This window comes from Phyllobates terribilis, unplaced genomic scaffold, assembly GCF_046119375.1.
Source record: "Phyllobates terribilis strain yellow unplaced genomic scaffold, ASM4611937v1 Scaffold_763__1_contigs__length_703860, whole genome shotgun sequence".
NCBI classification, from domain to species: Eukaryota; Metazoa; Chordata; class Amphibia; order Anura; family Dendrobatidae; genus Phyllobates; species Phyllobates terribilis.
This window is the reverse complement of record NW_027363523.1, coordinates 613,990-637,025: the sequence shown is the minus strand read 5'-3', so window position 1 is coordinate 637,025 and position 23,036 is coordinate 613,990. Positions and strand designations below refer to the sequence as shown.

Below are 23,036 nucleotides of genomic sequence, written 5' to 3'. Positions count from 1 at the left end.
TCCAGTCTTGCCTGTGGTACTGGATGGCATTCCCATGAGTGCCCTACTGGACACCGGGTCACAGGTCACCACCATCCCGTACGTGCTCTTCAAGCAGTACTGGAATGACTCGGATATTACCCGCTACCCTGACGACGACTTGAGTATCATCGCCAGCAATGGTCAGCCCGTGCCACAGATCGGATTTAAAGAGGTGACCATCAAAATTGGTAGAGTCGAACTGGCCGCACAGGGACTGATCATTGTAGATATTGACAAACATGAGAGTCACCCAAAAATAACTCTAGGAACTAATGTAATTGAAAATTGTCTTGCAGAGGTGATTTTCCTTTTACAGCAGGTTGCCAAGAATGCCAGCTCCGGCGAGCAGCGGGTGCTCCAGAAAGAGATCCGGGCACTGATGCAACGGCAACAAGTGGAACTCTCCGGCGGTGAGATTGGTAGCGTAAGAATGTGTGACCCTTTTCCTATTGCCATGCCCCCAAAAAGTGAAATGATGATTTGGTGCCGGGCAGCTATTGGTCTGAGAGGTAGAGATTACCAGGCAATGGTAGAACCAGTTTACTCAGACAGTAGGCCCACCATTTTGACAGCACGGGGGGTGGTCAATGTACGCCATGGGAGGGTGCCCGTTCGCATAATAAATATCGGGGAGAGGGAAGTGTACCTGCCCCGGTATGCCACGCTAGCCAAATTATATACCACTAATCAAAATTCTATACAATCTGTGGAACCCTTGCCTCCATCTCACCCGGAGAAAGGTAACGGCTCTAAGAAAGACATGGAGGACTGGTGTCAGCAACTACATCTGGGTACTGACTCCACTCCCTCACATCAGAAACAAGGAGTCTATCGGGTGGTTCAAGAGTATGAGAGAGTGTTTAGTAAACACCCGTTAGACTTCGGGCGAGTCAAGGGGGTAGAACATTGCATCCCCACGGGAGATCATCCTCCCATAAAAGAGAGGTATCGACCCGTACCCCCTGCACATTACCAACACGCCAAGGGGATGCTTAGAGACATGAAGGAGGCTGGGGTAATCCGGGATAGTTGTAGCCCCTGGGCAGCCCCATTAGTTTTAGTCAAAAAGAAAGACAACACTATGAGGATGTGTGTAGATGACCGGAAAATCAACCGTATCACACACAAGGATGCGTACCCCTTACCAAGGATAGAGGAGTCATTGGCTGCTTTAAGATCTGCTAACTTCTTCTCTACCTTGGATCTCACTAGCGGGTACTGGCAGGTTCCTGTAGCAGAGGCGGACCGGGAGAAGACCGCATTCACCACCCCGATGGGACTTAGCGAGTTCACCTGCATGCCGTTCGGACTCTGCAACGCACCAGGAACCTTCCAACGCCTAATGGAGTGTTGTCTGGGCCACAGAAACTTCGAGACGGTCCTGTTGTACCTGGACGATGTCATCATATATTCCAAGACGTATGAGGACCACCTGAAACACCTGGCGGAAGTGTTCGAGGCTCTGGCGAGTTACGGCCTAAAGGTGAAACCCTCCAAGTGTCACCTCCTGAAACCAAAGGTGCAGTACCTGGGACACGTGGTGAGTGCTGACGGAGTGGCTCCCGACCCTGATAAGATCACCGCAATTAAGGGATGGCCAAGCCCCTCCAGCGTAAAAGAAGTGCGGCAGTTCCTCGGGTTGGTAGGCTACTACCGAAGGTTTATTCCCGGTTTCACCAAAGAAGGCAGCACCTATACAGGACCTCCTGATAGGCCAGTCCCGCAAGGCCAAGAACCAGAAGCCGCCCTTCAAATGGGAGGAGCTGGAAGAAGAGTCCTTCCGCCAGCTGAAGATGGCCCTCACGGGGGACGAAATCCTGGCGTACCCGGATTATAGTCAGCCCTTTATCCTCTACACCGACGCCAGTAACATCGGGCTAGGAGCCGTACTGTCCCAGATTCAGCAGGGGAGAGAACGAGTAATCTCCTATGCCAGCCGAAAACTGCGACCCACCGAAAGGAACCCCGAAAATTACAGCTCATTCAAGCTAGAGTTCCTGGCCGTGGTATGGGCAGTCACCGAGCGCTTTAGGCATTACCTCGCTTCTTCCCGGTTCACCGTATACACGGATAACAACCCGTTGACACACCTGGACACGGCAAGACTCGGTGCCCTGGAGCAGAGGTGGATGGCCCGTCTGTCCAACTACGAGTTCACAATCAAATACCGGGCAGGACGCTCCAATACTAACGCGGACGCCCTGTCCAGGATGCCCAACCTGCCGGACGAAGGAGAAGATCCGGAGGGACTGGAAGAAGTTGAACTCCCTGCGTTCCACCGTCATGGGACTATCCAGTATTCCCACCGGGTAAGGGGTAAGCAGGCTGCTACGTTGAACCCCTTACCCCACTACAACTGGGCGGAAACGCAAGACAGCGACCCTGCCGTCCGACTGGTGAAGGAGATGCTGACTCGGCTGGAGGCTCGCCTTGAACCAGACGCTCCGGAGGAAGCCAAACAACTATGGGCGGAGAAGAGTCGACTATTCCTTTACAAGGGGAAGTTGTGCCGCAGAATGGTCAACTCCCGGACGCATGAACTACTCTGGCAAGTAGTGGTGCCACGAAGAGACGCAGCCATGGTGATGGAGGCATACCACGACGGAGCTGGACACTTCGGGTGGAAAAAGCTGGAGTTCCTGCTGCGCGAGCGGTTCCACTGGGTAGGCATGAGGGGAACCATCGAGAAGTGGTGCAGAGACTGTGGCCCGTGCAATCTGAGAAGGAAGGACCGGGCCAGCCAGAAGACTCCCCTGCAGTCCATCGTCACCCGGCAACCGTTGGAACTGGTAGCCTTGGATCATGTAAAACTGACCCCAAGCAGAAGTGGCTACGTCTACGCGTTAACCATCGTGGATCATTACTCCCGGTTCTTGGTTGTCGTCCCCGTCAAGGACTTAATGGCTCAAACAGCAGCTAGAGCCTTCCAGCAGCACTTCTGCCGTCCACACGGGTACCCGGACCAAGTGCTGACGGACCAGGGACCTGCCTTTGAAGCGGAGGTCTTTCAGGAATTCTGCAATCTGTATGGCTGCCGGAAGATAAGGACGACACCCTACCATCCGCAGACTAATGGACTTTGTGAAAAAATGAACCAGGTGGTAATGGATCTTCTAAAAACGTTGCCCCTGGAAGAACGCAGTCTGTGGCCTGAAAAGTTGCCCGATCTGGTGGACCTATACAACCACATCCCGGTAGGTTCCACCAACTGTACCCCGGCTTACCTAATGAGGGCAAGACCTGGTAAGTTACCTGTTGACCTGGAAATGGGAGTCCTGACCCCCGAGGACACTTCACCAGAAACAGACTGGGACACAGAGAGGCAGCAGCAGTACTGGAGAGTACAGGAGAGCGTGGAGCGAAGTCTCTGTCAGGCTAGGGAAAGACAAGAGAAAACTTACAACCAGTATGCTCCCGCTGTTCCCCTGGTACCCGGAGAGCAGGTCTTGAAGAGGAAGAGACGGCTCCACAAGTTGGACGACCAGTGGGAGAAGGACCCGTACACCGTACTGCCCTCAAGCCACGAGAACCCGAAGGTCTGTACCATCAGTAAAGACGGAGGGGAAACCACAGCCATTGTATCCCGGGACCACCTGAAGAAGTGTCCCGAACAACTGAGGAACCCTGAAGAGGAACAAGAAGACCATCGACCCGTGGGAGAAAGGGAAGATATGGTTAGTACCGTGCTCGGGGACTTCCCTCGGTCTTGGACTCAAGTCAATGGTGCAGTTGTGGTACCCGTACTCACCTTCCTCCAACCATCATCCCAAGAACCTACGGAGCAACGGGTGGAGCTGGAAAAACAGCCGGTCCAGGAGGCAGAAGACTCCACACAAGTAGAACAGGAGAATCAACCCTCTGCTTATAGTGAGCCTGCCGTACCCCTAGTGAGACAAAGAGCCGGTAGACAGCTGCCCAGTTTACCCTTGACAGCTCCTACACCCTGTAGTTCAGGGCCAGACAGTCAGCTCCGTAGGTCCACTAGGGCCACTAGAGGCCAGTTACCCGCACGCTGGAGAATTTGAAGTGTAAAAATAGTTTTATTTATGTTTATCTGTGTATTGTTGCTTGTGTATAATTTTGTGTTTCCAGTTGTTTTTAGGAAACCTTGGTGGATTTACCGGGAATCCTTGTATATAGTTGGAGCGTAACCCAGGATGGACTAGAGACTGTTAAGGACTCGGGGTAGGACAGACCCCTACCTGGTTACGTCTCCCTGTGTTGGTGAAATGGACACCTTTGCTTTTCTTCAAAGACTACACCCGGTTGCGGATATGCCGTGACCATCTTATTGTGTTTCCTTATTGTATTTTATTGTTATTGTTATACCTTGGTATATTTTTCTAAAAAAAAGTGTTTAGTCCCGGAGTACTAAATTTCACTAGGGGGGAATGTGACACCCCAGGGGTCTGGTTGCCACAGTGATAGAGATATTACGTCTGAGAGCAGGTGGGAGGTCCTTTGGTCAGGGATCCTGTGCATGCCACACCTCCTGCCCAGTCTTGGGAGGGGAAGAACTTCCCCTGTATAAACCCTGGGCTGAGGCAGGGTTAGTCAGACAAGGAGAGTGGAGACAAGAAGCAGCATAGGAAACAGCAGAGTTACAAGGAGTCAGGGGCTGGCAGCTGCAGAGCTCGCCCTGACTAAGAAGATTCTTTACCGGACCCGGAGTCCGAGGCTGTGGGGACTAACTCCTACCCAGCAGCAGAATCCGTCAGGCAGGGGATTTCAGGTCCTCTGGCCCAGAAGCCCGAAGGCACGGTCACACGCGTGGGACCAGCACCGCCATCGTGGAGCGGAAGCCATTAGAAGGCCCCGAGTCACCGGCCATACGGGTGAGCACCACACGGTACACTCAGGGACGTGGGCTACTTACATCAGCTTCTAGCAAGGTAGCCAGAAGAGTACAGTCAGTTTGGGAGGCCTACAACTACGCCTGGCCAGGGGAGATTTCATCTGCTCAAAGACTGACCAGGCCCCGTTTGCTAGCAAGTACTCCGGGAGGGTCTATCGTTGTTACCAGTAAAGACCCTGAACTACACCGTACCGTCTCTGAGTGGTTCCTGCTACCCCCATCATCCACGTCGGCTGCCCTGAGGCCATACCCCTCCCGTTGGGGGTTATACTATCACGCTGCACAATCCTACCACCGGCCTCAGCGGTCTGCCCTGCAGCAGCAGCTCCCTGGCTGCACTCAACGGGTGGCGTAGTCATCAACCATTTACCGCTAACAGACTGCCGTCCAGTTTGACTCCCTGGGTACGGACCGGGTCACCGCCACGAGACTACAACCCTCAACAGATCCGGCTCCGGGTAAGCTCACGCGTGGTCAACGCAGCGCGACACAGGCCCAGGGGCGCGTCACAGGCATTAAATGAAAGAAGTCAGTGTTCCAGCAGAGGGAGACAACGTTTCAGAAAAGGCATTGTAGCAAACCAAAAAAGACATTTTAAGCGCAGCAGAGTAACCAGCTCACATACCTGTTAGCTCAGGTGAGTTTAAAAGGCTGCTGTTGATAACAAGGGCATTTGCTAAATAGATGGTGTGTGTGCAACAATATACTGAAAGGTCAATTATATTGTGCAGCTTATCTCACCACCTGTAGTTATTTAGGTGAAAGCTCCAAAATGCTTGCCTAATATGTCTGTTTATCCAAAAGGAAGTATAGAGGGAGAGCTAGATAGATAGCATTGCATTACATTACATGGCAATGCAATGCACAGTTGCTGAAGTTGAACCAAAATGAGCTTGTCATCTGGCTTCTGCAACTTTTAACATGAAAAATCCAATGAGGAGAAGAAAAGCAAAGCCAAAGAGTCCACCCCAAAATCCGACAAACAAGCCAAATGAACAAAAAGCATTGAATTCAATTCTTTCTGATTTTAGAAACTGCATTAAAGAAGGGGTGCACCGGTCCTGGAGATACTGCAATACCAGGTCAATGCGTGGAGTGGACAGAGCAAGCTCTTTTTCCATCTCCCTGTTCTAAAAATCCATTTAATATATGGTCCCCAGATAGGGGACGTATCAGATATTAAACTGATAAGAACAGATACTACACTTGATCTTAGCCAAAAGGCCGAGAAGCGATAACCAGAATTGGTTTCCGACTACGGTGCCACCCAAGGATTCTGAAAAGTCCATTTGTGGAGATGGCCACCTGGACTCCCGTTAAGAAGACATGCTGTCAACCTCTAGATCCCTCACATGCCTGCACTTTTCGGCTTGCTGCTGCTGCAATCCACGCGTTTTAGATCTGCATAACTCCACCTCTTTTAGCACAGTACCCTCAACCCCCGGCTGTTCCCACCCGCCTCAACACCGTTGGAAGGGAGGAGAACCAATTAAGGCGGGGGGGGGGTGGAACGAGCAGCTGTCTACCCTTAGCAGGAGGGTTGCTGATTAATTACCTCTCCTGCTGCTGCTGCTGCTGGCTGTCCAGCAGCAGACTGAAGGTGGCTGCTGCTGTGCGCAGGTATATAAAGGCTCAGAGCCTATTATGACACGCGCAGCCAGCGTTCCATTGCCACATTCCGTCTACTGCAGGCGGGATACCTGGATGGCTGAATGTCACTGAGAAGCTCACAGAGACCGCCATAAGCAACAGTTTAAAAGAATGCCACAGACTAATCAACCAAACTTTTTGGGTTGGTTTCTCTTTTATAGTCTGCAGGCATTAAATGAAAGAAGTCAGTGTTCCAGCAGAGGGAGACAACGTTTCAGAAAAGGCATTGTAGCAAACCAAAAAAGAAATTTTAAGCGCAGCAGAGTAACCAGCTCACATACCTGTTAGCTCAGGTGAGTTTAAAAGGCTGCTGTTGATAACAAGGGCATTTGCTAAATAGATGGTGTGTGTGCAACAATATACTGAAAGGTCAATTATATTGTGCAGCTTATCTCACCACCTGTAGTTATTTAGGTGAAAGCTCCAAAATGCTTGCCTAATATGTCTGTTTATCCAAAAGGAAGTATAGAGGGAGAGCTAGATAGATAGCATTGCATTACATTACATGGCAATGCAATGCACAGTTGCTGAAGTTGAACCAAAATGAGCTTGTCATCTGGCTTCTGCAACTTTTAACATGAAAAATCCAATGAGGAGAAGAAAAGCAAAGCCAAAGAGTCCATCCCAAAATCCGACAAACAAGCCAAATGAACAAAAAGCATTGAATTCAATTCTTTCTGATTTTAGAAACTGCATTAAAGAAGGGGTGCACCGGTCCTGGAGATACTGCAATACCAGGTCAATGCGTGGAGTGGACAGAGAAAGCTCTTTTTCCATCTCCCTGTTCTAAAAATCCATTTAATATATGGTCCCCAGATAGGGGACGTATCAGATATTAAACTGATAAGAACAGATACTACACTTGATCTTAGCCAAAAGGCCGAGAAGCGATAACCAGAATTGGTTTCCGACTACGGTGCCACCCAAGGATTCTGAAAAGTCCATTTGTGGAGATGGCCACCTGGACTCCCGTTAAGAAGACATGCTGTCAACCTCTAGATCCCTCACATGCCTGCACTTTTCGGCTTGCTGCTGCTGCAATCCACGCGTTTTAGATCTGCATAACTCCACCTCTTTTAGCACAGTACCCTCAACCCCCGGCTGTTCCCACCCGCCTCAACACCGTTGGAAGGGAGGAGAACCAATTAAGGCGGGGGGGGGGGTGGAACCAGCAGCTGTCTACCCTTAGCAGGAGGGTTGCTGATTAATTACCTCTCCTGCTGCTGCTGCTGCTGGCTGTCCAGCAGCAGACTGAAGGTGGCTGCTGCTGTGCGCAGGTATATAAAGGCTCAGAGCCTATTATGACACGTGCAGCCAGCGTTCCATTGCCACATTCCGTCTACTGCAGGCGGGATACCTGGATGGCTGAATGTCACTGAGAAGCTCACAGAGACCGCCATAAGCAACAGTTTAAAAGAATGCCACAGACTAATCAAGCAAACTTTTTGGGTTGGTTTCTCTTTTATAGTCTGCAGGCATTAAATGAAAGAGGTCAGTGTTCCAGCAGAGGGAGACAACGTTTCAGAAAAGGCATTGTAGCAAACCAAAAAAGAAATTTTAAGCGCAGCAGAGTAACCAGCGCACATACCTGTTAGCTCAGGTGAGTTTAAAAGGCTGCTGTTGATAACAAGGGCATTTGCTAAATAGATGGTGTGTGTGCAACAATATACTGAAAGGTCAATTATATTGTGCAGCTTATCTCACCACCTGTAGTTATTTAGGTGAAAGCTCCAAAATGCTTGCCTAATATGTCTGTTTATCCAAAAGGAAGTATAGAGGGAGAGCTAGATAGATAGCATTGCATTACATTACATGGCAATGCAATGCACAGTTGCTGAAGTTGAACCAAAATGAGCTTGTCATCTGGCTTCTGCAACTTTTAACATGAAAAATCCAATGAGGAGAAGAAAAGCAAAGCCAAAGAGTCCATCCCAAAATCCGACAAACAAGCCAAATGAACAAAAAGCATTGAATTCAATTCTTTCTGATTTTAGAAACTGCATTAAAGAAGGGGTGCACCGGTCCTGGAGATACTGCAATACCAGGTCAATGCGTGGAGTGGACAGAGCAAGCTCTTTTTCCATCTCCCTGTTCTAAAAATCCATTTAATATATGGTCCCCAGATAGGGGACGTATCAGATATTAAACTGATAAGAACAGATACTACACTTGATCTTAGCCAAAAGGCCGAGAAGCGATAACCAGAATTGGTTTCCGACTACGGTGCCACCCAAGGATTCTGAAAAGTCCATTTGTGGAGATGGCCACCTGGACTCCCGTTAAGAAGACATGCTGTCAACCTCTAGATCCCTCACATGCCTGCACTTTTCGGCTTGCTGCTGCTGCAATCCACGCGTTTTAGATCTGCATAACTCCACCTCTTTTAGCACAGTACCCTCAACCCCCGACTGTTCCCACCCGCCTCAACACCGTTGGAAGGGAGGAGAACCAATTAAGGCGGGGGGGGGGGGGTGGAACGAGCAGCTGTCTACCCTTAGCAGGAGGGTTGCTGATTAATTACCTCTCCTGCTGCTGCTGCTGCTGGCTGTCCAGCAGCAGACTGAAGGTGGCTGCTGCTGTGCGCAGGTATATAAAGGCTCAGAGCCTATTATGACACGCGCAGCCAGCGTTCCATTGCCACATTCCGTCTACTGCAGGCGGGATACCTGGATGGCTGAATGTCACTGAGAAGCTCACAGAGACCGCCATAAGCAACAGTTTAAAAGAATGTCACAGACTAATCAACCAAACTTTTTGGGTTGGTTTCTCTTTTATAGTCTGCAGGCATTAAATGAAAGAAGTCAGTGTTCCAGCAGAGGGAGACAACGTTTCAGAAAAGGCATTGTAGCAAACCAATAAAGAAATTTTAAGCGCAGCAGAGTAACCAGCTCACATACCTGTTAGCTCAGGTGAGTTTAAAAGGCTGCTGTTGATAACAAGGGCATTTGCTAAATAGATGGTGTGTGTGCAACAATATACTGAAAGGTCAATTATATTGTGCAGCTTATCTCACCACCTGTAGTTATTTAGGTGAAAGCTCCAAAATGCTTGCCTAATATGTCTGTTTATCCAAAAGGAAGTATAGAGGGAGAGCTAGATAGATAGCATTGCATTACATTACATGGCAATGCAATGCACAGTTGCTGAAGTTGAACCAAAATGAGCTTGTCATCTGGCTTCTGCAACTTTTAACATGAAAAATCCAATGAGGAGAAGAAAAGCAAAGCCAAAGAGTCCATCCCAAAATCCGACAAACAAGCCAAATGAACAAAAAGCATTGAATTCAATTCTTTCTGATTTTAGAAACTGCATTAAAGAAGGGGTGCACCGGTCCTGGAGATACTGCAATACCAGGTCAATGCGTGGAGTGGACAGAGCAAGCTCTTTTTCCATCTCCCTGTTCTAAAAATCCATTTAATATATGGTCCCCAGATAGGGGACGTATCAGATATTAAACTGATAAGAACAGATACTACACTTGATCTTAGCCAAAAGGCCGAGAAGCGATAACCAGAATTGGTTTCCGACTACGGTGCCACCCAAGGATTCTGAAAAGTCCATTTGTGGAGATGGCCACCTGGACTCCCGTTAAGAAGACATGCTGTCAACCTCTAGATCCCTCACATGCCTGCACTTTTCGGCTTGCTGCTGCTGCAATCCACGCGTTTTAGATCTGCATAACTCCACCTCTTTTAGCACAGTACCCTCAACCCCCGGCTGTTCCCACCCGCCTCAACACCGTTGGAAGGGAGGAGAACCAATTAAGGCGGGGGGGGGGTGGAACGAGCAGCTGTCTACCCTTAGCAGGAGGGTTGCTGATTAATTACCTCTCCTGCTGCTGCTGCTGCTGGCTGTCCAGCAGCAGACTGAAGGTGGCTGCTGCTGTGCGCAGGTATATAAAGGCTCAGAGCCTATTATGACACGCGCAGCCAGCGTTCCATTGCCACATTCCGTCTACTGCAGGCGGGATACCTGGATGGCTGAATGTCACTGAGAAGCTCACAGAGACCGCCATAAGCAACAGTTTAAAAGAATGCCACAGACTAATCAACCAAACTTTTTGGGTTGGTTTCTCTTTTATAGTCTGCAGGCATTAAATGAAAGAAGTCAGTGTTCCAGCAGAGGGAGACAACGTTTCAGAAAAGGCATTGTAGCAAACCAAAAAAGAAATTTTAAGCGCAGCAGAGTAACCAGCTCACATACCTGTTAGCTCAGGTGAGTTTAAAAGGCTGCTGTTGATAACAAGGGCATTTGCTAAATAGATGGTGTGTGTGCAACAATATACTGAAAGGTCAATTATATTGTGCAGCTTATCTCACCACCTGTAGTTATTTAGGTGAAAGCTCCAAAATGCTTGCCTAATATGTCTGTTTATCCAAAAGGAAGTATAGAGGGAGAGCTAGATAGATAGCATTGCATTACATTACATGGCAATGCAATGCACAGTTGCTGAAGTTGAACCAAAATGAGCTTGTCATCTGGCTTCTGCAACTTTTAACATGAAAAATCCAATGAGAAGAAAAGCAAAGCCAAAGAGTCCATCCCAAAATCCGACAAACAAGCCAAATGAACAAAAAGCATTGAATTCAATTCTTTCTGATTTTAGAAACTGCATTAAAGAAGGGGTGCACCGGTCCTGGAGATACTGCAATACCAGGTCAATGCGTGGAGTGGACAGAGCAAGCTCTTTTTCCATCTCCCTGTTCTAAAAATCCATTTAATATATGGTCCCCAGATAGGGGACGTATCAGATATTAAACTGATAAGAACAGATACTACACTTGATCTTAGCCAAAAGGCCGAGAAGCGATAACCAGAATTGGTTTCCGACTACGGTGCCACCCAAGGATTCTGAAAAGTCCATTTGTGGAGATGGCCACCTGGACTCCCGTTAAGAAGACATGCTGTCAACCTCTAGATCCCTCACATGCCTGCACTTTTCGGCTTGCTGCTGCTGCAATCCACGCGTTTTAGATCTGCATAACTCCACCTCTTTTAGCACAGTACCCTCAACCCCCGACTGTTCCCACCCGCCTCAACACCGTTGGAAGGGAGGAGAACCAATTAAGGCGGGGGGGGGGGTGGAACGAGCAGCTGTCTACCCTTAGCAGGAGGGTTGCTGATTAATTACCTCTCCTGCTGCTGCTGCTGCTGCTGGCTGTCCAGCAGCAGACTGAAGGTGGCTGCTGCTGTGCGCAGGTATATAAAGGCTCAGAGCCTATTATGACACGCGCAGCCAGCGTTCCATTGCCACATTCCGTCTACTGCAGGCGGGATACCTGGATGGCTGAATGTCACTGAGAAGCTCACAGAGACCGCCATAAGCAACAGTTTAAAAGAATGCCACAGACTAATCAACCAAACTTTTTGGGTTGGTTTCTCTTTTATAGTCTGCAGGCATTAAATGAAAGAAGTCAGTGTTCCAGCAGAGGGAGACAACGTTTCAGAAAAGGCATTGTAGCAAACCAAAAAAGAAATTTTAAGCGCAGCAGAGTAACCAGCTCACATACCTGTTAGCTCAGGTGAGTTTAAAAGGCTGCTGTTGATAACAAGGGCATTTGCTAAATAGATGGTGTGTGTGCAACAATATACTGAAAGGTCAATTATATTGTGCAGCTTATCTCACCACCTGTAGTTATTTAGGTGAAAGCTCCAAAATGCTTGCCTAATATGTCTGTTTATCCAAAAGGAAGTATAGAGGGAGAGCTAGATAGATAGCATTGCATTACATTACATGGCAATGCAATGCACAGTTGCTGAAGTTGAACCAAAATGAGCTTGTCATCTGGCTTCTGCAACTTTTAACATGAAAAATCCAATGAGGAGAAGAAAAGCAAAGCCAAAGAGTCCATCCCAAAATCCGACAAACAAGCCAAATGAACAAAAAGCATTGAATTCAATTCTTTCTGATTTTAGAAACTGCATTAAAGAAGGGGTGCACCGGTCCTGGAGATACTGCAATACCAGGTCAATGCGTGGAGTGGACAGAGCAAGCTCTTTTTCCATCTCCCTGTTCTAAAAATCCATTTAATATATGGTCCCCAGATAGGGGACGTATCAGATATTAAACTGATAAGAACAGATACTACACTTGATCTTAGCCAAAAGGCCGAGAAGCGATAACCAGAATTGGTTTCCGACTACGGTGCCACCCAAGGATTCTGAAAAGTCCATTTGTGGAGATGGCCACCTGGACTCCCGTTAAGAAGACATGCTGTCAACCTCTAGATCCCTCACATGCCTGCACTTTTCGGCTTGCTGCTGCTGCAATCCACGCGTTTTAGATCTGCATAACTCCACCTCTTTTAGCACAGTACCCTCAACCCCCGGCTGTTCCCACCCGCCTCAACACCGTTGGAAGGGAGGAGAACCAATTAAGGCGGGGGTGGGGGGTGGAACGAGCAGCTGTCTACCCTTAGCAGGAGGGTTGCTGATTAATTACCTCTCCTGCTGCTGCTGCTGCTGGCTGTCCAGCAGCAGACTGAAGGTGGCTGCTGCTGTGCGCAGGTATATAAAGGCTCAGAGCCTATTATGACACGCGCAGCCAGCGTTCCATTGCCACATTCCGTCTACTGCAGGCGGGATACCTGGATGGCTGAATGTCACTGAGAAGCTCACAGAGACCGCCATAAGCAACAGTTTAAAAGAATGCCACAGACTAATCAACCAAACTTTTTTGGTTGGTTTCTCTTTTATAGTCTGCAGGCATTAAATGAAAGAAGTCAGTGTTCCAGCAGAGGGAGACAACGTTTCAGAAAAGGCATTGTAGCAAACCAAAAAAGAAATTTTAAGCGCAGCAGAGTAACCAGCTCACATACCTGTTAGCTCAGGTGAGTTTAAAAGGCTGCTGTTGATAACAAGGGCATTTGCTAAATAGATGGTGTGTGTGCAACAATATACTGAAAGGTCAATTATATTGTGCAGCTTATCTCACCACCTGTAGTTATTTAGGTGAAAGCTCCAAAATGCTTGCCTAATATGTCTGTTTATCCAAAAGGAAGTATAGAGGGAGAGCTAGATAGATAGCATTGCATTACATTACATGGCAATGCAATGCACAGTTGCTGAAGTTGAACCAAAATGAGCTTGTCATCTGGCTTCTGCAACTTTTAACATGAAAAATCCAATGAGGAGAAGAAAAGCAAAGCCAGAGTCCATCCCAAAATCCGACAAACAAGCCAAATGAACAAAAAGCATTGAATTCAATTCTTTCTGATTTTAGAAACTGCATTAAAGAAGGGGTGCACCGGTCCTGGAGATACTGCAATACCAGGTCAATGCGTGGAGTGGACAGAGCAAGCTCTTTTTCCATCTCCCTGTTCTAAAAATCCATTTAATATATGGTCCCCAGATAGGGGACGTATCAGATATTAAACTGATAAGAACAGATACTACACTTGATCTTAGCCAAAAGGCCGAGAAGCGATAACCAGAATTGGTTTCCGACTACGGTGCCACCCAAGGATTCTGAAAAGTCCATTTGTGGAGATGGCCACCTGGACTCCCGTTAAGAAGACATGCTGTCAACCTCTAGATCCCTCACATGCCTGCACTTTTCGGCTTGCTGCTGCTGCAATCCACGCGTTTTAGATCTGCATAACTCCACCTCTTTTAGCACAGTACCCTCAACCCCCGGCTGTTCCCACCCGCCTCAACACCGTTGGAAGGGAGGAGAACCAATTAAGGCGGGGGGGGGGTGGAACGAGCAGCTGTCTACCCTTAGCAGGAGGGTTGCTGATTAATTACCTCTCCTGCTGCTGCTGCTGCTGGCTGTCCAGCAGCAGACTGAAGGTGGCTGCTGCTGTGCGCAGGTATATAAAGGCTCAGAGCCTATTATGACACGCGCAGCCAGCGTTCCATTGCCACATTCCGTCTACTGCAGGCGGGATACCTGGATGGCTGAATGTCACTGAGAAGCTCACAGAGACCGCCATAAGCAACAGTTTAAAAGAATGCCACAGACTAATCAACCAAACTTTTTGGGTTGGTTTCTCTTTTATAGTCTGCAGGCATTAAATGAAAGAAGTCAGTGTTCCAGCAGAGGGAGACAACGTTTCAGAAAAGGCATTGTAGCAAACCAAAAAAGAAATTTTAAGCGCAGCAGAGTAACCAGCTCACATACCTGTTAGCTCAGGTGAGTTTAAAAGGCTGCTGTTGATAACAAGGGCATTTGCTAAATAGATGGTGTGTGTGCAACAATATACTGAAAGGTCAATTATATTGTGCAGCTTATCTCACCACCTGTAGTTATTTAGGTGAAAGCTCCAAAATGCTTGCCTAATATGTCTGTTTATCCAAAAGGAAGTATAGAGGGAGAGCCAGATAGATAGCATTGCATTACATTACATGGCAATGCAATGCACAGTTGCTGAAGTTGAACCAAAATGAGCTTGTCATCTGGCTTCTGCAACTTTTAACATGAAAAATCCAATGAGGAGAAGAAAAGCAAAGCCAAAGAGTCCATCCCAAAATCCGACAAACAAGCCAAATGAACAAAAAGCATTGAATTCAATTCTTTCTGATTTTAGAAACTGCATTAAAGAAGGGGTGCACCGGTCCTGGAGATACTGCAATACCAGGTCAATGCGTGGAGTGGACAGAGCAAGCTCTTTTTCCATCTCCCTGTTCTAAAAATCCATTTAATATATGGTCCCCAGATAGGGGACGTATCAGATATTAAACTGATAAGAACAGATACTACACTTGATCTTAGCCAAAAGGCCGAGAAGCGATAACCAGAATTGGTTTCCGACTACGGTGCCACCCAAGGATTCTGAAAAGTCCATTTGTGGAGATGGCCACCTGGACTCCCGTTAAGAAGACATGCTGTCAACCTCTAGATCCCTCACATGCCTGCACTTTTCGGCTTGCTGCTGCTGCAATCCACGCGTTTTAGATCTGCATAACTCCACCTCTTTTAGCACAGTACCCTCAACCCCCGGCTGTTCCCACCCGCCTCAACACCGTTGGAAGGGAGGAGAACCAATTAAGGCGGGGGGGGGGTGGAACGAGCAGCTGTCTACCCTTAGCAGGAGGGTTGCTGATTAATTACCTCTCCTGCTGCTGCTGCTGCTGGCTGTCCAGCAGCAGACTGAAGGTGGCTGCTGCTGTGCGCAGGTATATAAAGGCTCAGAGCATATTATGACACGCGCAGCCAGCGTTCCATTGCCACATTCCGTCTACTGCAGGCGGGATACCTGGATGGCTGAATGTCACTGAGAAGCTCACAGAGACCGCCATAAGCAACAGTTTAAAAGAATGCCACAGACTAATCAACCAAACTTTTTGGGTTGGTTTCTCTTTTATAGTCTGCAGGCATTAAATGAAAGAAGTCAGTGTTCCAGCAGAGGGAGACAACGTTTCAGAAAAGGCATTGTAGCAAACCAAAAAAGAAATTTTAAGCGCAGCAGAGTAACCAGCTCACATACCTGTTTGCTCAGGTGAGTTTAAAAGGCTGCTGTTGATAACAAGGGCATTTGCTAAATAGATGGTGTGTGTGCAACAATATACTGAAAGGTCAATTATATTGTGCAGCTTATCTCACCACCTGTAGTTATTTAGGTGAAAGCTCCAAAATGCTTGCCTAATATGTCTGTTTATCCAAAAGGAAGTATAGAGGGAGAGCTAGATAGATAGCATTGCATTACATTACATGGCAATGCAATGCACAGTTGCTGAAGTTGAACCAAAATGAGCTTGTCATCTGGCTTCTGCAACTTTTAACATGAAAAATCCAATGAGAAGAAAAGCAAAGCCAAAGAGTCCATCCCAAAATCCGACAAACAAGCCAAATGAACAAAAAGCATTGAATTCAATTCTTTCTGATTTTAGAAACTGCATTAAAGAAGGGGTGCACCGGTCCTGGAGATACTGCAATACCAGGTCAATGCGTGGAGTGGACAGAGCAAGCTCTTTTTCCATCTCCCTGTTCTAAAAATCCATTTAATATATGGTCCCCAGATAGGGGACGTATCAGATATTAAACTGATAAGAACAGATACTACACTTGATCTTAGCCAAAAGGCCGAGAAGTGATAACCAGAATTGGTTTCCGACTACGGTGCCACCCAAGGATTCTGAAAAGTCCATTTGTGGAGATGGCCACCTGGACTCCCGTTAAGAAGACATGCTGTCAACCTCTAGATCCCTCACATGCCTGCACTTTTCGGCTTGCTGCTGCTGCAATCCACGCGTTTTAGATCTGCATAACTCCACCTCTTTTAGCACAGTACCCTCAACCCCCGACTGTTCCCACCCGCCTCAACACCGTTGGAAGGGAGGAGAACCAATTAAGGCGGGGGGGGGGTGGAACGAGCAGCTGTCTACCCTTAGCAGGAGGGTTGCTGATTAATTACCTCTCCTGCTGCTGCTGCTGCTGCTGGCTGTCCAGCAGCAGACTGAAGGTGGCTGCTGCTGTGCGCAGGTATATAAAGGCTCAGAGCCTATTATGACACGCGCAGCCAGCGTTCCATTGCCACATTCCGTCTACTGCAGGCGGGATACCTGGATGGCTGAATGTCACTGAGAAGCTCACAGAGACCGCCATAAGCAACAGTTTAAAAGAATGCCACAGACTAATCAACCAAACTTTTTGGGTTGGTTTCTCTTTTATAGTCTGCAGGCATTAAATGAAAGAAGTCAGTGTTCCAGCAGAGGGAGACAACGTTTCAGAAAAGGCATTGTAGCAAACCAAAAAAGAAATTTTAAGCGCAGCAGAGTAACCAGCTCACATACCTGTTAGCTCAGGTGAGTTTAAAAGGCTGCTGTTGATAACAAGGGCATTTGCTAAATAGATGGTGTGTGTGCAACAATATACTGAAAGGTCAATTATATTGTGCAGCTTATCTCACCACCTGTAGTTATTTAGGTGAAAGCTCCAAAATGCTTGCCTAATATGTCTGTTTATCCAAAAGGAAGTATAGAGGGAGAGCTAGATAGATAGCATTGCATTACATTACATGGCAATGCAATGCACAGTTGCTGAAGTTGAACCAAAATGAGCTTGTCATCTGGCTTCTGCAACTTTTAACATGAAAAATCCAATGAGGAGAAGAAAAGCAAAGCCAAAGAGTCCATCCCAAAATCCGACAAACAAGCCAAATGAACAAAAAGCATTGAATTCAATTCTTTCTGATTTTAGAAACTGCATTAAAGAAGGGGTGCACCGGTCCTGGAGATACTGCAATACCAGGTCAATGCGTGGAGTGGACAGAGCAAGCTCTTTTTCCATCTCCCTGTTCTAAAAATCCATTTAATATATGGTCCCCAGATAGGGGACGTATCAGATATTAAACTGATAAGAACAGATACTACACTTGATCTTAGCCAAAAGGCCGAGAAGCGATAACCAGAATTGGTTTCCGACTACGGTGCCACCCAAGGATTCTGAAAAGTCCATTTGTGGAGATGGCCACCTGGACTCCCGTTAAGAAGACATGCTGTCAACCTCTAGATCCCTCACATGCCTGCACTTTTCGGCTTGCTGCTGCTGCAATCCACGCGTTTTAGATCTGCATAACTCCACCTCTTTTAGCACAGTACCCTCAACCCCCGGCTGTTCCCACCCGCCTCAACACCGTTGGAAGGGAGGAGAACCAATTAAGGCGGGGGTGGGGGGTGGAACGAGCAGCTGTCTACCCTTAGCAGGAGGGTTGCTGATTAATTACCTCTCCTGCTGCTGCTGCTGCTGGCTGTCCAGCAGCAGACTGAAGGTGGCTGCTGCTGTGCGCAGGTATATAAAGGCTCAGAGCCTATTATGACACGCGCAGCCAGCGTTCCATTGCCACATTCCGTCTACTGCAGGCGGGATACCTGGATGGCTGAATGTCACTGAGAAGCTCACAGAGACCGCCATAAGCAACAGTTTAAAAGAATGCCACAGACTAATCAACCAAACTTTTTTGGTTGGTTTCTCTTTTATAGTCTGCAGGCATTAAATGAAAGAAGTCAGTGTTCCAGCAGAGGGAGACAACGTTTCAGAAAAGGCATTGTAGCAAACCAAAAAAGAAATTTTAAGCGCAGCAGAGTAACCAGCTCACATACCTGTTAGCTCAGGTGAGTTTAAAAGGCTGCTGTTGATAACAAGGGCATTTGCTAAATAGATGGTGTGTGTGCAACAATATACTGAAAGGTCAATTATATTGTGCAGCTTATCTCACCACCTGTAGTTATTTAGGTGAAAGCTCCAAAATGCTTGCCTAATATGTCTGTTTATCCAAAAGGAAGTATAGAGGGAGAGCTAGATAGATAGCATTGCATTACATTACATGGCAATGCAATGCACAGTTGCTGAAGTTGAACCAAAATGAGCTTGTCATCTGGCTTCTGCAACTTTTAACATGAAAAATCCAATGAGGAGAAGAAAAGCAAAGCCAGAGTCCATCCCAAAATCCGACAAACAAGCCAAATGAACAAAAAGCATTGAATTCAATTCTTTCTGATTTTAGAAACTGCATTAAAGAAGGGGTGCACCGGTCCTGGAGATACTGCAATACCAGGTCAATGCGTGGAGTGGACAGAGCAAGCTCTTTTTCCATCTCCCTGTTCTAAAAATCCATTTAATATATGGTCCCCAGATAGGGGACGTATCAGATATTAAACTGATAAGAACAGATACTACACTTGATCTTAGCCAAAAGGCCGAGAAGCGATAACCAGAATTGGTTTCCGACTACGGTGCCACCCAAGGATTCTGAAAAGTCCATTTGTGGAGATGGCCACCTGGACTCCCGTTAAGAAGACATGCTGTCAACCTCTAGATCCCTCACATGCCTGCACTTTTCGGCTTGCTGCTGCTGCAATCCACGCCTTTTAGATCTGCATAACTCCACCTCTTTTAGCACAGTACCCTCAACCCCCGGCTGTTCCCACCCGCCTCAACACCGTTGGAAGGGAGGAGAACCAATTAAGGCGGGGGGGGGGGTGGAACGAGCAGCTGTCTACCCTTAGCAGGAGGGTTGCTGATTAATTACCTCTCCTGCTGCTGCTGCTGCTGGCTGTCCAGCAGCAGACTGAAGGTGGCTGCTGCTGTGCGCAGGTATATAAAGGCTCAGAGCCTATTATGACACGCGCAGCCAGCGTTCCATTGCCACATTCCGTCTACTGCAGGCGGGATACCTGGATGGCTGAATGTCACTGAGAAGCTCACAGAGACCGCCATAAGCAACAGTTTAAAAGAATGCCACAGACTAATCAACCAAACTTTTTGGGTTGGTTTCTCTTTTATAGTCTGCAGGCATTAAATGAAAGAAGTCAGTGTTCCAGCAGAGGGAGACAACGTTTCAGAAAAGGCATTGTAGCAAACCAAAAAAGAAATTTTAAGCGCAGCAGAGTAACCAGCTCACATACCTGTTTGCTCAGGTGAGTTTAAAAGGCTGCTGTTGATAACAAGGGCATTTGCTAAATAGATGGTGTGTGTGCAACAATATACTGAAAGGTCAATTATATTGTGCAGCTTATCTCACCACCTGTAGTTATTTAGGTGAAAGCTCCAAAATGCTTGCCTAATATGTCTGTTTATCCAAAAGGAAGTATAGAGGGAGAGCTAGATAGATAGCATTGCATTACATTACATGGCAATGCAATGCACAGTTGCTGAAGTTGAACCAAAATGAGCTTGTCATCTGGCTTCTGCAACTTTTAACATGAAAAATCCAATGAGAAGAAAAGCAAAGCCAAAGAGTCCATCCCAAAATCCGACAAACAAGCAAAATGAACAAAAAGCATTGAATTCAATTCTTTCTGATTTTAGAAACTGCATTAAAGAAGGGGTGCACCGGTCCTGGAGATACTGCAATACCAGGTCAATGCGTGGAGTGGACAGAGCAAGCTCTTTTTCCATCTCCCTGTTCTAAAAATCCATTTAATATATGGTCCCCAGATAGGGGACGTATCAGATATTAAACTGATAAGAACAGATACTACACTTGATCTTAGCCAAAAGGCCGAGAAGCGATAACCAGAATTGGTTTCCGACTACGGTGCCACCCAAGGATTCTGAAAAGTCCATTTGTGGAGATGGCCACCTGGACTCCCGTTAAGAAGACATGCTGTCAACCTCTAGATCCCTCACATGCCTGCACTTTTCGGCTTGCTGCTGCTGCAATCCACGCGTTTTAGATCTGCATAACTCCACCTCTTTTAGCACAGTACCCTCAACCCCCGACTGTTCCCACCCGCCTCAACACCGTTGGAAGGGAGGAGAACCAATTAAGGCGGGGGGGGGGTGGAACGAGCAGCTGTCTACCCTTAGCAGGAGGGTTGCTGATTAATTACCTCTCCTGCTGCTGCTGCTGCTGGCTGTCCAGCAGCAGACTGAAGGTGGCTGCTGCTGTGCGCAGGTATATAAAGGCTCAGAGCCTATTATGACACGCGCAGCCAGCGTTCCATTGCCACATTCCGTCTACTGCAGGCGGGATACCTGGATGGCTGAATGTCACTGAGAAGCTCACAGAGACCGCCATAAGCAACAGTTTAAAAGAATGCCACAGACTAATCAACCAAACTTTTTGGGTTGGTTTCTCTTTTATAGTCTGCAGGCATTAAATGAAAGAAGTCAGTGTTCCAGCAGAGGGAGACAACGTTTCAGAAAAGGCATTGTAGCAAACCAAAAAAGAAATTTTAAGCGCAGCAGAGTAACCAGCTCACATACCTGTTAGCTCAGGTGAGTTTAAAAGGCTGCTGTTGATAACAAGGGCATTTGCTAAATAGATGGTGTGTGTGCAACAATATACTGAAAGGTCAATTATATTGTGCAGCTTATCTCACCAACTGTAGTTATTTAGGTGAAAGCTCCAAAATGCTTGCCTAATATGTCTGTTTATCCAAAAGGAAGTATAGAGGGAGAGCTAGATAGATAGCATTGCATTACATTACAGGGCAATGCAATGCACAGTTGCTGAAGTTGAACCAAAATGAGCTTGTCATCTGGCTTCTGCAACTTTTAACATGAAAAATCCAATGAGGAGAAGAAAAGCAAAGCCAAAGAGTCCATCCCAAAATCCGACAAACAAGCCAAATGAACAAAAAGCATTGAATTCAATTCTTTCTGATTTTAGAAACTGCATTAAAGAAGGGGTGCACCGGTCCTGGAGATACTGCAATACCAGGTCAATGCGTGGAGTGGACAGAGCAAGCTCTTTTTCCATCTCCCTGTTCTAAAAATCCATTTAATATATGGTCCCCAGATAGGGGACGTATCAGATATTAAACTGATAAGAACAGATACTACACTGGATCTTAGCCAAAAGGCCGAGAAGCGATAACCAGAATTGGTTTCCGACTACGGTGCCACCCAAGGATTCTGAAAAGTCCATTTGTGGAGATGGCCACCTGGACTCCCGTTAAGAAGACATGCTGTCAACCTCTAGATCCCTCACATGCCTGCACTTTTCGGCTTGCTGCTGCTGCAATCCACGCGTTTTAGATCTGCATAACTCCACCTCTTTTAGCACAGTACCCTCAACCCCCGGCTGTTCCCACCCGCCTCAACACCGTTGGAAGGGAGGAGAACCAATTAAGGCGGGGGGGGGGGTGGAACGAGCAGCTGTCTACCCTTAGCAGGAGGGTTGCTGATTAATTACCTCTCCTGCTGCTGCTGCTGCTGGCTGTCCAGCAGCAGACTGAAGGTGGCTGCTGCTGTGCGCAGGTATATAAAGGCTCAGAGCCTATTATGACACGCGCAGCCAGCGTTCCATTGCCACATTCCGTCTACTGCAGGCGGGATACCTGGATGGCTGAATGTCACTGAGAAGCTCACAGAGACCACCATAAGCAACAGTTTAAAAGAATGCCACAGACTAATCAACCAAACTTTTTGGGTTGGTTTCTCTTTTATAGTCTGCAGGCATTAAATGAAAGAAGTCAGTGTTCCAGCAGAGGGAGACAACGTTTCAGAAAAGGCATTGTAGCAAACCAAAAAAGAAATTTTAAGCGCAGCAGAGTAACCAGCTCACATACCTGTTAGCTCAGGTGAGTTTAAAAGGCTGCTGTTGATAACAAGGGCATTTGCTAAATAGATAATAATAATAATAGTTTATTTTTTATAGCGCCAACATATTCCGCAGCACTTTACAAATTTTAGGGGGGACTTATACAGACAATACAGAATAAGCATATCTCATATCGAACGGAGTGAGGGCCCTGCTCGCAAGCTTACAGTCTATGAGGAAGTGGGGGAGACACAAAAGGTAAAAAGTACATATATTGTATAATACAGCTTTGATATACTGAATAGGATAAATAATAATACATGGACTGGTCGCCTGCCAGTATGTGTGCAGTCCTGACAGAGGCTTTTATGTGCATGGTTGGTTTGAACCCGAAGTTGAAGAAGATTTTAATATGGGGGAAAGCTGGGATGGACAGAGTGTGTTTAGGTGATACGCCAGTCTAAAGAAATGTGTTTTTAGGGTTCGCTTGAAACTGTGGGTATTGGGAATTAATCGAACTGTCCTGGGTAGTACATTCCAGAGAATTGGCGCAGCACGCGAGAAATCTTGGAGACGGGAGT

General features: G+C 47.1%; 13 non-coding genes across 13 annotated transcripts; all 13 read right to left on the bottom strand.

The window, feature by feature from the left end:
* Positions 1-5,921: 5,921 nt before the first annotated feature.
* On the bottom strand, positions 5,922-6,112 carry LOC141238861 (U2 spliceosomal RNA). The gene has a single exon (XR_012304308.1). It is a non-coding gene; the product is annotated as a U2 spliceosomal RNA (small nuclear RNA).
* A 1,115-nt stretch (positions 6,113-7,227) lies between these two features.
* LOC141239012 (U2 spliceosomal RNA) lies at positions 7,228-7,418 on the bottom strand. Its single transcript, XR_012304453.1, has one exon. It is a non-coding gene; the product is annotated as a U2 spliceosomal RNA (small nuclear RNA).
* A 1,116-nt stretch (positions 7,419-8,534) lies between these two features.
* On the bottom strand, positions 8,535-8,725 carry LOC141238860 (U2 spliceosomal RNA). Its single transcript, XR_012304307.1, has one exon. It is a non-coding gene; the product is annotated as a U2 spliceosomal RNA (small nuclear RNA).
* Positions 8,726-9,843: 1,118 nt separating this feature from the next.
* Positions 9,844-10,034, bottom strand: LOC141238858 (U2 spliceosomal RNA). The gene has a single exon (XR_012304306.1). It is a non-coding gene; the product is annotated as a U2 spliceosomal RNA (small nuclear RNA).
* Positions 10,035-11,146: 1,112 nt separating this feature from the next.
* LOC141238857 (U2 spliceosomal RNA) lies at positions 11,147-11,337 on the bottom strand. Its single transcript, XR_012304305.1, has one exon. It is a non-coding gene; the product is annotated as a U2 spliceosomal RNA (small nuclear RNA).
* A 1,119-nt stretch (positions 11,338-12,456) lies between these two features.
* LOC141238856 (U2 spliceosomal RNA) lies at positions 12,457-12,647 on the bottom strand. Its single transcript, XR_012304304.1, has one exon. It is a non-coding gene; the product is annotated as a U2 spliceosomal RNA (small nuclear RNA).
* Positions 12,648-13,762: 1,115 nt separating this feature from the next.
* Positions 13,763-13,953, bottom strand: LOC141238855 (U2 spliceosomal RNA). Its single transcript, XR_012304303.1, has one exon. It is a non-coding gene; the product is annotated as a U2 spliceosomal RNA (small nuclear RNA).
* A 1,115-nt stretch (positions 13,954-15,068) lies between these two features.
* Positions 15,069-15,259, bottom strand: LOC141238854 (U2 spliceosomal RNA). Its single transcript, XR_012304302.1, has one exon. It is a non-coding gene; the product is annotated as a U2 spliceosomal RNA (small nuclear RNA).
* Positions 15,260-16,371: 1,112 nt separating this feature from the next.
* On the bottom strand, positions 16,372-16,562 carry LOC141238913 (U2 spliceosomal RNA). The gene has a single exon (XR_012304357.1). It is a non-coding gene; the product is annotated as a U2 spliceosomal RNA (small nuclear RNA).
* Positions 16,563-17,680: 1,118 nt separating this feature from the next.
* On the bottom strand, positions 17,681-17,871 carry LOC141238853 (U2 spliceosomal RNA). The gene has a single exon (XR_012304301.1). It is a non-coding gene; the product is annotated as a U2 spliceosomal RNA (small nuclear RNA).
* A 1,115-nt stretch (positions 17,872-18,986) lies between these two features.
* LOC141238852 (U2 spliceosomal RNA) lies at positions 18,987-19,177 on the bottom strand. Its single transcript, XR_012304300.1, has one exon. It is a non-coding gene; the product is annotated as a U2 spliceosomal RNA (small nuclear RNA).
* Positions 19,178-20,290: 1,113 nt separating this feature from the next.
* Positions 20,291-20,481, bottom strand: LOC141238850 (U2 spliceosomal RNA). The gene has a single exon (XR_012304298.1). It is a non-coding gene; the product is annotated as a U2 spliceosomal RNA (small nuclear RNA).
* A 1,115-nt stretch (positions 20,482-21,596) lies between these two features.
* Positions 21,597-21,787, bottom strand: LOC141238964 (U2 spliceosomal RNA). The gene has a single exon (XR_012304406.1). It is a non-coding gene; the product is annotated as a U2 spliceosomal RNA (small nuclear RNA).
* Between the last annotated feature and the right edge of the window lie 1,249 nt (positions 21,788-23,036).